The sequence below is a fragment of the Centroberyx gerrardi genome, chromosome 8, assembly GCF_048128805.1.
Source record: "Centroberyx gerrardi isolate f3 chromosome 8, fCenGer3.hap1.cur.20231027, whole genome shotgun sequence".
NCBI classification, from domain to species: Eukaryota; Metazoa; Chordata; class Actinopteri; order Beryciformes; family Berycidae; genus Centroberyx; species Centroberyx gerrardi.
Window position 1 is genome coordinate 26,159,757 of NC_136004.1, and position 14,129 is coordinate 26,173,885.

Here is a 14,129-nt window from a genome sequence, read left to right on the forward strand (position 1 = left end):
CGCTCGCTACGGCGCTTCATGGTGTATTTTGCTGGAAGAAACTAAAGGCATAACAGGGGAACTAGACACAGAATTTGAAAATTGTGTTTTATTTTGGGAGATTTTACATTTCAAACGTATCCCCACATAGCCACACAATTGGTAAAGTGTTTACCCAACTGAAGATGGGTACAGACACAGACACAGACACACAGCGGAGAGAGTGATAATAAAGGATGACGGCCCTGTGGTGATGAGGGCCAGACAAAGATAGCAGCATTGCTGAGCACGTCATTAGATAGTATTATGCCAGGGACTCTCCAGTGTGTATTCATATCACACAGCAGAACAGAGAGAGAGAGGAGGGAGGGGGTGGCTGGCAGGGGAGAGAGAGAGAAAGGGAGGACGGGAAGGAATGAGAGGGAGAGAGAGAGTGGAGGAAGAAGACGTGAGAGGAAAGGTGACAGAGGAAAAGAAATAGACAGAGAAGACAGAGAAGAGGGAGATGGAAGAAAGAGAGAGAAGAGACAGAGAGAGAGAGAGAGAGCGAGAGAGAGAGAGAGAGAGAGAGATGGGTCATCGTGGTAATAAAAGCAACTGTGCTCAGCCATCATTCATCAGAGAACAGACGAACACACAAACACAGACAGACTTTCTCTCTCTCTCTCTGTCTCCCCGCCTCTCGCTCTCTTTCACTCTCTCGCTCTTGCACTCTTTTCTTTTATCGACATGCTCATATGCACAGACATAAACACATCCCATCCTTTCCTTTATCCCTTTCATATTATCTGTCTGCCTAGCCCTCGGGGCCCTTCTTCCTTCTCAATCTATTCCAGGATCCCACATGTCTCCTCCAGACCGACAGTGTTCAAACACTGGCTTAGGACTCAACGGTGGGTCCCCCGAAGATTAAAACAGGTCGCTGCAATTTTTTCGATAAATTAGTGTCCAAGGCTATATTTTAATCCCGAGCTTGTGCCCAGTTTAGACTGATCTCTTATCACCCAGAAGGTTATGTTTTTGCCCGTTAGTTGGTCTGTCTGTCAGCAGGATATCTCAAAAACTTATGAACGGATTTCCATGAAATGTAGTGGACAGATAGGCCTTGGAACAAGCAACAATTAGATTTGGTAGTGATCTGGATCTGGCATAACTATGAAACTAATGGAGACAGAGACTTCATTCCAAAAACTAAGGGTGTGTTTGCAGGGTCAAAAAAACTATTTAACTTAAAATTAAATGATAAGAAATGATGTCTTTGGATGTAACAGCAAGTTGGACAATTGTTCAGCATTGGCAGAGGTTTGAGTACTGTGAATTCCTTATAATTGATACATGGAACAGTGACTGCCAGGAATATTGGCTAAATGATTTAAAAATAAATGATTTAAAAATAATTCCCCTTACAGGATTAATAAAGTTTTAAATTAGGCAATCAATCATTTAAAGGTACTGGTTGCATTTTGTTGCCAAAGCCCTGGCACGTTAGACTGAATAAAATACTACTGCAGGCTAAAAGTTTAACAGGCAAAAGCAGAGAACATTTTGCCAGAACTTTACAGTACAGGCAGACAATTTGCTGCTTTTTGTTGCTGCTGTAGCGTCTCCGGGGGGTCGCAAGAGGAGGAGGCCTGGAGGAGGGGATGGAAGAAAGATGGTTGGGGGTGGGGAGCGAAGAGTGGCAAGAGAGTGAAAAAAACGAGCTGGAAAGTGTGTGTATCCATGTGTGATTGAAAGAGAGCGAGAGGGAGGAAAACAGAAAGAAAGAGTGAAGAAGAGCGTAAGAAGGAGAGGGGGGAAATGAGACAGAGAGAGAATGAGGAAGAGAGAGAGAGAGAGAGAGAGAAAGAGAGAGAACACAGTGTCACAGTTGAATAAACCGCAGCAGGAGTTTTTGATTTGAGAGGTTATTGGTCCAATTCCTCTCTGGTGTTAGAGCTGCTAGAAACCAGAAGACTTCAACTGAAACAGACTTAACTTAGTCAGCATGTCTTGTTTAGACAGATGGGCTGATTTGTATGAATGTTCTGCAATTTAGGACTTGCAGAAAACATAAACTAGTGACTGGGCTTTTGCCGAAATGTCCTGCCTGAGGAGCTCAGACTGGCTGCATCAGTATTGTCTCAAGACCCATTTGTACAAAAAGTCCTTTTCATAATTTTATTTTCATTTTTTTTCTCAACTTAATGTTCTTGTTTTATTATACTGTCATTGTTATTAACATTTCATTTCACTTTTACTTTCCCTCACTCTTGCTGTTTTTTGCCATGTTCACTGAAACTTCTGGTTTGAAAAGTGCTATATATTTAAATGATATATATAATTGCTATTATTATATAATTTTGTTTATACCCCACATTTGAACTATATATTACCATATTGGTAGCTTTTGCAGAAGCCCCCCTTCTTGCATTTATCCTGCATCTATCCTGCATGACTACTGCAGGGAATTTGTTTTTGTGACACAGAAGGAGCCAATTAGTACAGGGTAAAAGAAATCTCTTATGTCTCTAGAGTTACCAAACTATTACCTGTAACTTCCACAGATCTGAAAATACAAACTTGACTCTTCCAAACAGTTCCTCATGAAGATGCAGGAAAAACATCCAGCAGTGGTTCAGCGAGCACGCGGTAAAAACTGGAACTTCTGGAATGGCTACATATGCAAACTGGTGACCGAACTTCACCTTGACAGGTAACCTCATTTGTATGAACCTTGAATCCCATATGCTTAACAAACTTTATTATACTTACTTTGCGAATCAGATAACCTTTTACATATTGTCAATATCAATACATGTTTGGCGCAGATTCAAATCTCCAGGTAAGAGGGACCGGTTGGCCAGCGTACATGTGAAGCCAGAAACAATGAACCAGTGGAGACTGTAATTACTTTTTATTACATGTTTGCAGGCTCACTTTGACTTTGACTTTATTAATTGATGCTTGCAGTAAAGTAGGCTATACTGAAACAGAGCAGAATTTTAAATAGAAACACTGAATCCATGAAAGAGCTGTTGACAAAAACATAAAGATTAAAAGGAATTAAAAGATCAGCAGAATACAATGTTTAAAAATGTATATGTACATACAAAGTTCCTCTAGAGAACTGTACAATAGGTGAGAAAGATTTTCCCAAATTACTTCCTACACATTTGGACAAAGGAAACAAATATACACAAACTGTATTCTCACCACCTGACTGAAAATGTTATATTCTACGGCTGTACGTCAACTACCAGAAATGTTTTTAATGTGAAGATTGGTTGATTGATTGATTTTATTTGACAGTTTCATAAAAAAAAAAACACCAGCTCTGCCAAGGCACTGAGTGCATACATAAAAGGAAAAAGTCAGGATAACACAATAAAGCCCAGAGGCTTATTTCCATTGTGGTCCCTTTGGGGATGGGGGGGGGTGTAGGGGGATGATGTGTGACAAAGTGAGATATGTCCTATTAGTTAATTCTGGATAATACAAAATGGAAATCCCAAACCAGCTGTGAAAGTGGGGCTGGGAGAATAAATACTAAAAAGAGACACACAGTACACACACACATTCAACAAATCTATCCTGGGTAAATAAAGGTTAAAGAAAAAGCTGATTAATTGTAGATTGCTCTGGATTGTAAAAAACAAAAATAGACTTAGAGTGTCACAAAGCCCAGAGTTCGACTCGACTAGGCCTGTCTCTCTCTAAACACTTGCATCGCCCTCTAGTGTTTCATTTGCATTATAACACTCCTATCATCACTATCCTTGCACCCTTTCCTCCCTGGAAACACATATGCGTGTGTGTGTGTGTGTGTGTGTGTGTGTGTGTCTGTGTCTGTGTATGTGTGTGTGCCCTTACAGAAAAGTCTCATGTGCATTTTGGACACATGTTGGTTTTCACATGTGAACACATTTTCACCTGCCATTACATATACTGTATATGACACGATTGGTTTCACATGTGAAAGCCTAATCTCACATAGCAAAGACACAATTCTCAGGAGAAAATGTGATTTTCAAAGGGGAATTCCCATATTCGTTCACATATTAAAGCCAACATTTGTCCAAAAACCACATGTGCTTTGAATTCACATGTGGGTTTTCACATGATGAAAACAGAGGCAGGTAGACAGGGGCAGACAAAAAAGAGAGAGAGACAGAGGATGCAGTGTAACAGTAGAGTTAAACCACAGCAGAAGTTTTTGATTTAAGAGTTACTGGTTTCTGGTGAGAGAGTTGCCAGGAACGAGAAGAGACTTAAATAGACTTAAGTTGGTCACATTGTCTTCCTTAGATGAAACGACTGATTCATATGAGCTTTTTTGCACTGTAGGCCATACAGTATGATTTGCAGAAAAGGCTTTTCTAATACGTTTTTGTGTATTTTTCTCAATTCTACCTCAGTCTCAGCATTCAGCTCGTCTCTGTGGAGTCCAAAATCACACTCTGTCTAAAAGAGGAGTACAGGAAGGAAGATGTTTCTGCTCTGCATGTGCCCACATAAATACATACACACACACACACACACTTATTCAATCTGTGTAAGTGATAGCATAGCACAGCAAAGGTATGTATGAGAGGAGGGGATGTGGCCCTGCAGAGGCTGGCAGACGACACCACACCCTGTGGCCTTTAAAAAAGGGAGAGATGGCATATATAGGCCTCCTTGACATATATAGGATTACGGATCATATATGAGGGTGCAATAGTATGAGGGATACAGTGTCCCTATACTGTATGTCCCCATGTGAAAACCGATCCAGCCCTGTCTATACAGTGTCAGCCATTGTAGAAGTGTCACGTTTTACTGCATGCTCGCACTTTGGCTCCATACACAAGAGGAACTGTCGAGGAAAAATCACGTTTTGCAGCCATTGTAAGTTAATGGTATGGTAACTAGTCTGGTCTGGTAACTAGCTGAAGTTTTATATAACAACATATTAATTTGGTTCCATTCCCATATTGTCTGCAATATAATAATAATGCAGACTAGATACAGGATAAATGCACTTCTACAATGGCTACTACTGTATAACCAGGATCATCCCTTATTTCAATCAGTGTAAAATGATGCTAATATACAATCAATTTTTTTTTTTTCCTGGTAATTGAGTGCAGACAAACATATGACTGGAACAGTTTATGCTCCACATATATCCTCAAACCCACATGACTTAACTTTTGGTAAGTGGGGATGGTTGCTTATCGTGTAATAATATAAATTTATATTCTAGTGTATATTTTTACCTCTGCCAAGGAGATTATGTTTTCACTCCTGTTTGTTTGTTTCTCTGTCTGTCGGTCAGCAGGATATCTCAAAAACATATGAACGGATTTCCATGAAATATGGTGGACAGCTCGGCCTTGGTTGAATGAACAGTTGGTTGGATTCTGGTGGTGATCCAGATCTGGGTTTCCACCACTAGACGATTATAGCTTTTAAGACATAACTGTGAAACTAGTGGAGAGAGAAACTCGATTACAAATCCTAAGGCTGTGTTTGCAGGGTCAAGAAATCAGTTTAGCTTAAAATGTAAGTGATAGGAATGATACCTTTGGGTGAAACAGCAAGTTAGAAAATTGTTCAGTGTTGGCCTCTAGTTTAACAACAAATTTCTTATGTCTGTCAACCAACTAGATATCAGACCATTCTTTGTAATTGTCAACACCTGACAAAATTAAAAACTGACAAAATAAAAATGACATTGTGCAGACAAAAAAGCACAATATATGAGTTTGGGCCGAATATGTTCCACACATATAAGGGTCTCAATGGATTTGGGGCAGATTTAAAACTCTAGTGATCAGTCTTATGTTTTGAGTGTGTGTAATATGTGAGTAGGCCTTACTCTTGGTGAAAGAGTGGGCTCTGCTGGGCAAACCTATGGACTGAATACAAATTGGAAATATTGAAGAAAAAATGAAATGAAGAAAAATAGACAAGTTGGCATATGACAACTGAATAATAAGTAGAAATAGCATTCTTGTGCAGGTCAAACAAGGTGAAAACAATTTATCACTTTGTGCAAGAACAATAAATCTTGCATTGTATTGCAGTAGTTACATAACAACTGTGATCAAACTATAAACATTACTGTGTGATTTCTGACCCCCAGACACGAGGAACTGCTAAACCTCACCACTGAGATCAGAATACAATTGAAAATCCTTTCTGCCACTCTGCTGTGATTCTGGCTCCGTAAAGCCAACTGGATTGCACCATAAAGTCGGCTGGGCTAAGACCCAAAGTTGTCTGGTGAGGAGATTATGATTTTACAGCTGCAGCTCTGGTAGAAGTCCCTCTTTTTACTGCGTACCAGCTGCACTTTGACTCCAGCCTCCAACAGGAATGGTCTGGTAATTTTGCGCTTACAACTTACAGGTTTCAGGGAGTGGTCTGGTTGGCACAACCGAGTTTTGAGTTACAAAAATACTGTGTTTAACTAAACACAAAAAAAACTTCAGGAGTCTGGAGATAATGTTTAACCGTGTTTTTACTTGACAACTGAGAGGCATGATATACACACATGACCATGACATCAGATAATCTTACCAATCATCAATCAACAAATGAATTTAACCATGTATGTAGTCTGTTAATACACTACACTGTATAACATTCAAGACTTAATATCTCCAGTATCAATACAGGATTGGTGCAGGATAAAGGCATCAAGGAGGTTAGGCTTAGGGTTAGACAATGAAATTATTTTGGACAAACACTGAATGCTATTTGCATTCAACAAACAACAATCAAGAAAACACAAAAAAACAAACTTAATTTTGTATAAAGCTTCTGACTATGTCTATTAAGTCTCTTTTCATCCCTCCATTTACTGTAAATGGCTATTTGTCACAGCTTATATGTCCTTAAAAAAAGAAGAAGGAAATAATAGTTTATAATGGCACTATGTGGGACATCCTGGTGGCTCAGTGGTCTAAGGTGTATACCGTGTAAATGCGACATCTTGGGTTTGAATCCGGCCTAGGACCTTTGTTGCATATCATCCCCCTGTATCGACTTTCAACTGTCGAAAAATGGCGAAACCCCCCCCCCCCAAAAAAATAATAATAATGGCATTGTGTTATGCAGCAAATTCAGGGGTTTCTGTGTAATCCACTGGAAAGTTGTGAAGAAACTTTCAGAAGCCGCTCGTCCCAGCAGTGACAGAGATTGCATCAGTCCATCAGATGATTGTTCGCTCCTCTTAGCCAGTATGCGAGATTCGAACTGGGTTTTTTTCCAAGGAAAACGTCACTTCTTTTGAGGCCCAAACATGATGAAAGCGATAACAGATGCTCCTAGTTTGATACTTCTGTGGCGACAACGCAGATTTGAGGTGTCAGCAGCACTGGCACTGCATTTCACCATGACCATGACCATGACCATGACCATGACCGTTACTGTATCTTATAGAGTGACACAGAATATGTTTCATGGCCTATTCTATTTGGAGACCTGTCAGTAGACCAGCTACTTTATAGATCATTAATATTATTATTAATATTATATGTCCATATATTTGAACAATTGTATACTACTTGCCAAATTACTTGCTTCATACAGTCATTCTTTAAGTCATTTTATCTAAAAAAGGTGAATGGTTACTGCAGCTCCAGAAATCTCACCAAAAAACAGCTGTTTTGGTCCTCAATTTTGGAGATTATCCCAAAGTTGGAGCAGCTGGGTCAAGGTGGTTGCTTCAGCCAGTTGTAGTTTCTAAGTTTCTAAGTATAGTTTCACTTCCCACTTTAAAATACTGTTTATATCAGCTTTCACTTGGGAACTTGGTGTTTGGCAACGGAGCGCGATTTCTCCAATGTCACCGACAAGTAAATACATGTAATGATCATTTAAAATAAAATTAAGAAAATGAACAGTTTTCATCACATAAGATACCATAAAAATTATCTTTAAAACATTCGGTACATAATACTCTGATTACCAGCTCACTCCAGTCCGGTCACACCACACCACAGTGTAATTATGTCAAAAGACTGTGTCCATAACACAGTGAGAGGGTCCAGTCCTATGGTTGTGAGTGTGGTTGTGGTTGTACCATGTCAGTCTGCTGTGGGGGTGTTATGGGGTAGATGGGAACGTTGGTGTTTTCTGAATAGGCAGGGGGAAGATCATCAGGCTTAAATCCCAGCTGAAATACACAGAAAGACAAAGAGAAAGAGAGTTAAACGTCAGGAAACTTGCTGTGGCAGCTGTTGAAGAACTCCTCCTTGTGTTTTCTATAGTAGTAGATTTACTATTTGTGTTGATTGTGTTTAATTACTATGCTATACAGTACTTCTCTGTTGGAATACTACCTGAAACAAAGCCAAGTAAAAATTAAAACTAAACATTTCTAAAAAAAATAAAGTTAATTAAACATAGGCTGGGAAACTAGGTCTAAAAACTAATTAAATCTAAATTGGAATTCAAAACTGAAAATGTTGTTAAAATAATTTTAAGATATGTGATTGACTGGATAACCTTAAATATTTACATACTTTGTTAATTTAAATATCGGTGTTTCGATTTGCAGTAAATGCTACATTTCTAAGCACCAAGCTGTTATGCTGGTTATTTCTTGTTGTAACTAAGATATTCGCTCCAAAAAGTATTTTTTCCCCATTTAAATCCCATTCCCATTTAAAGCTACAACAGTCCAAGTTCACACAGCGGGTGATCATCAAATCCAAGGATGCAAGGTTGATACTTGTGTCCTCGCGGAGAGCGATCTTCCCAAGTTGTCTTGGAGAGAACAAACTTCTCGTGAGCACAGAGAAGTTTGAGGTGGGCTGTGTGCTTCACATCACATGATCAATGAAGACACACAGCTGTTCTTTTCCCAGCTGATTCACCTGGCTCTGTAGGCCTACTGTAGACTATCTTGAGCCTATACCGCGGTGTACTATGGTATACTATGATACAACTCAACAGGCAGCCGCTTGCTGGATGTCACACCTCATTATAGGATGGCGGGGGGCCGCAGTAGCCGGCGGTGCTGTATCGTGGCGGTCTGTGCAGTTCCTGGCTGTATCGAGGCGACGTGGGGCGGTCTTCGCTGTGCTGCAGTGACATGCTTCGAGGAAACGGGATGAAATAGACGGAGTGAGGCCGCCCCTCCTCGCTGCGCCGCCACTCCTCCCTCTCTATCTGCTCCTCCCTGAAGCGGTGGCACACCCTGCAGAAGGCCGTGCAGAACAGGATGGAGAAACCAAAGCCCAGGATGCCCAGGAAGATCCTTGGAGAGGAGGAGGAGGGGGAGAGAGAGAGATAGAGAGAGAGAGAGAGAGAGAGAGAGATGGAGTGATGGGGGAGAGAGGTGACGAAGAGGGGAAAGGGAAGGGGAGAGAGAGGGAGGGAGACAGTGTGGGAAAGCGATATGGAGAGGGAAAGACAGAGGCAAAGAGAGGGAGGAAGGGAAGGAAGGACGGGTGCAAAAGAGGAAGAGAGAGAGGAGCAAGGGTGGAGAGAGGGAGAGAGTGGAGGGAGGGAAAGAGGGAGTGAGAGGGATGTAGAGAGAGGCAATGGGGAGGGAGGGAGATGAGAGGATGAGGGTGATACATAGTGGGAGAGAGAGGAAGGGGAGTGAGTGAGCAAGTGAGATAGAGAGTGGGAAATTGAGGAAGAGAGGGAAAGACGACAGGAAAGGAGGTGGAACGAGATAAAAAATACAAACACAGAAACAGAAACAGAGAAAAACCTTTCTTTAGGAAAAAAACAAAGAAACCCTGAGAATATGTGGCACCAGAATGATACAGTCTCACTGTCATACTGACAATATTGTTCATGTACATTCATGCTAATAAAGCACTTGAATTCACTTGATAAACAATGTGAGAAGTGCAAAGAAATGCGAGTCTTACTCCAGAACAGGGATGTATTGGAAGGACATCTCAGAGCTGAGTGGATCGCTCTTGGTGGATCAAAATAGAACCACAGTAAAAAAATAAATTAAAAAAAAACCTGAATTGAAACACAGTAGAGACCTGGAGGACAAGCAGACAAAAAACAACAATCTGGTTCACTTTGACTTATATACAGTATATATTTTGTCATCAATTAAAATCATTATTAATTTAAAAACATTCAGTGTCTTTATAGCTGCATGCTTTATAGACCCAGGTTCAACAGATGAATAGGTAGATCAGGGAAGAGTGTGTGTGTGTGTGTTCGTGTGTGTGTGTGTGTGTGTGTGTGTGTGTGTGTGTGTGTGTGTTGTGATTACACAAGCCCCAAAGCCACTGACAGAGAGAGATTGGCCAGGTTGTACCATGTTGATGCCCTTTCTCTACAACAAGAGTTTCCAGACTTTTTCTTGCCATGGACCAACAGACAGATACAGATTAACTTTAAACTCCAGACCAACATTTGATAAATATTTTGTCCCAGATCTGAGAATATTTTAGTAGCGTTTCTCTGCTGTAGGTGAGGAGATAACGGGCCTATAAAAGGGCTGCGTTTACAAGATAACAGCCTACTTGTCTATCCTACAGTAACCTCACACAATTCACAGTCATTTAGACACATTGTGTACAGCGCTGTGTCTGCCTGCACTGGTTGATGTATTACACAAAGGCCTGATGATTAAATGTTTTTCCATACACGTTCATAAATTGATCAGGTGACCAACAGTGTGAGTGTGTATTCAGGTCAGAGGCGTCGGGACACCAGGACCTCACAGAGCAGCAGCGCACAAAACTCTTTACATCTCCGACAAGCAAAGATGGGAAGTAACAAAGTAAAAATACTTTGTCACTGTACATAAGTAAGATTTTCAAGTATCTGTACTTTACTTAGGTTTTTCTTCCACTTAAGACTTTTTACACAAATTCGTTACTCTCAGGAACTTGATTTAAAAAAAAAAAAAAAATCCATATCAGACAGCTTCCATACCAGAAGCAACTGATCAAGTGCCAAATGTGATTGGCTGCTTGTACAGCAAAGTGACTCCATCAAAAAGGAGGGAAAGGGACAGAGAGAGAAGCATTGCAAAGAAGAGAGAAACAACAAGAGAGCAGAGAATTAACGTCAGTGATTTGAGCTGCAGACTCTTTCTCATCTGGGATTCAGAGGAACGCTCAACAGAGACCCAGTTTAGTACATTAGAAATGCCTTTTTAGACGACTACTTCTACTTTTATACTTTAAGTACATTTAAGACCATGTACTTTTATACTTTGACTTGAGTAAAGGATTTGAAATGGTACTTCAATTTTTACCAGAGTATATTTTTAGATATTTTTACTTTTACTTGAGTAAGGAATTCGTGTATTTCTACCACTTCTGCTGACAAGATTTCAAAGAATAACAGGGCAACATTAAATGAGGTCCCTCACAAATGATGCAGTCCCCCTCTGGGCCTCTATAACAAATATGTCACCTTATTTTGACCTGTAATTGTAGTATCATCCTTGGGCCAATCAGTGTAAATGTTGAGATGCATCATTTCCCCAAGTTTTGTCAAAATCACAAAATTAGGTAGCCATGATTTGAAAACTGTCACACCTTGATTGCTGACATGAAAGTAATACTGTTGAAGTTTCAAGTCATTTTGACAGCCTTTTACTTAAAAATAATATATTTTTAACTAGGTAATAACTTGTATTATTAAATATTGAGCAATGAACATCATGTAACAATTGTTGTTAGCATTTTGGAATGACGTCCTACATTTTCTTTTTGGTCCATTTTTGTAAAAATGTATGAACATATAAATGATCTTATGACTTTGACAAACATAACGAGACAAACCAGGGTCTCCTCATGAGCTAGTAGTCAACCAGTAAATTATACCGCATGGAAGAAAACTCTTAAACCACGAAAATATTAAATCACTGCTCATGTAACTTATGGCAGGGGTTCAAAAACTTTGGGTTGAGACCCAAACTGAGTATTGAGCCTGGGTGTGAGGGTTAGGGTTAGGGTTAGCTAAATTTACCAAAGTTTGGGTTCAAGCCTGACACAGCTTAATCCTACCTGACCTAGAGAACAGGCACAGATATACAGTAGATGTTGTAGAAGTCACAGTTTTTACTGCATGCAAATACTGAACTACTGCTGCACTTTGTTTTTCATCCCCAACAGGAACTATTTGGAAATAAAAATCTAGTTTTGCTCTCTTTTCAGGTAAGGAGTGGTGTGGCAACGAGGTGGTTGAGGGACATCAGAGGTTTCTTGTACAATATTCTAATTTGGTTCTACTTTTTAACATTCAAGAAAGAATCTTATACAATGGCTACTACTGTAAAATATTTGTTGGACCATGCATTATACAATTAAGTGTTAAAAAGGATGATGATTGACATAGTTGCTCTATTTTTACTTCAATGTTTATGTTGCTGTAGTTGTGTTTTTATCAAGGCCTTTAGAGGCTTTTTATAATTATTTTTATTTTATTTATTTTTATGTGTTTATTTTCTATTCCTTCTTTTGCAGTTCTATTGTTTACTTCATTGTTCTTGTTGCTTTAGTTGTGTTTATAGATACTACTTTCTTTATATTTTTACTCTATGCTTTTATTTGTTGCTAAGCAATTTCTAGCAATTGTTTTGAAAGGTGAGATATAAATACATAAATAAATAAGTTGGGTCAGAGAGGCTGCCTAGTTAAGGGTTGCTGGTCTAGGGTTAGGGTTAGGGTTAGGGTTCGGGTATTGAGAGTACCCTAACCTGCCATAGTGCCCCTGAGCATATTGAAAACTAACATTAGCTATATACTGTGAAACGACCAGGGCAGGAGACAAATGTGTTTGTCCACCAGCCACAGTGGCTAATTTATCCCACAATGTGCTTCCACTATTTTACCTGCTAACTGGATTGTTAGAGGAGAATAGATCCTCCGCATGATGTTTGGTTTCCTGTCAAAGTGGCTGGCAGAGTGGACACACAGCCACAGCCAAATTACCATTACAAGCATTTGGCTGATAATGCCCCACCCAGTTGTATCCCAATCAACAGCCATTTGGTTGTGTTATGTCATCTCAATTTTATCTCTTCTCATAAGGACAATACATCTTTATGTACTGTATATATTAAATTACACTCTTAAATTTTAACTTTAATTTTACAAGGTGGAGACAATCAAAATCACATAAAAGTTAAGTGCAAAGTCAAAATTAATTACGTAAGCGGGCAGCCAGGTGGGAACCAGGGGCCGAGTCTGTATAAATCCTGGCTAAACAAAGCATAGACAGCTCCTTATTGAGTCTACTTCAAGTTAATCGTTTAAAATCACTCAAGAGAGACCGGCTCGTCCAGTTTCAAATAATGTAGCAGTAAGTTCATGAAGAGGAAGCAGAATATAATGTTAACAAGACGGACCAAAGGGGCTTACCTTCCCTCACACAGCGCTGCTCAGGTGAAGCACTGGGAGGGAAAACACAGGAGCAGAGTACAGTTTCTATTGTGGGTGTGCTGACACACACACACTCGAGTGTGTGTGGGTGTGTGTTTGTGTGTGTGTGGAGCCTCTGTGTGTATGTGTACATGCATCTCATTGCGTGTGTGTTTGTTTCAGAAGTTGAAGCTGTGTTATATGAGGATGTGCTAATGTGTCTGTGAGTGTGTGCTTAGCCTATAAGGGCATATACTGCTGTATGTGTATGTGTATGTGCGTGTATATATATATATATATGTATATACGTATGTGTGTGTGTGTGTTTTATCAGTTGAAGGGTGTGTTTTACCAGGACGTGCTAAAGGTCCATCAGGAAGACTTTATGGTTGCATTAGAAGCTTTAAAGGAGCAGCTACCATTCTCCAGCAGGTATCAGGTGAGAGACAGGTTACCTTGGAAACAGCAGCAGTGGAAGAAGTACAGTAAACACACCCCGTACTTAAATCAATGTAGAAATAATAAGTAGTAGTAGAAATAAAACTTTGTTAAAACCTAAATGTGGACTATAGGAGAGAGTTAGCTGAAGTCCAGATCTTTAGCGTTCACATCAACATGGAGCCAACATGGAGCCAACATGGAGCCAACATGGAGCCAACATGGCCGCTCCAGAGTCAAAGAGACTGGGAAGAAATCCCACTGCGGCCTCTTCCACTTCAGGCGGCTGAAGCTCTGGGTCCTGCCACCTCCGACAGCATGCTGATCGACTGCATCACCAACTGGTAGGGGAACCAGGGCATATGGGGTGTATCTCATGCTGCGTGT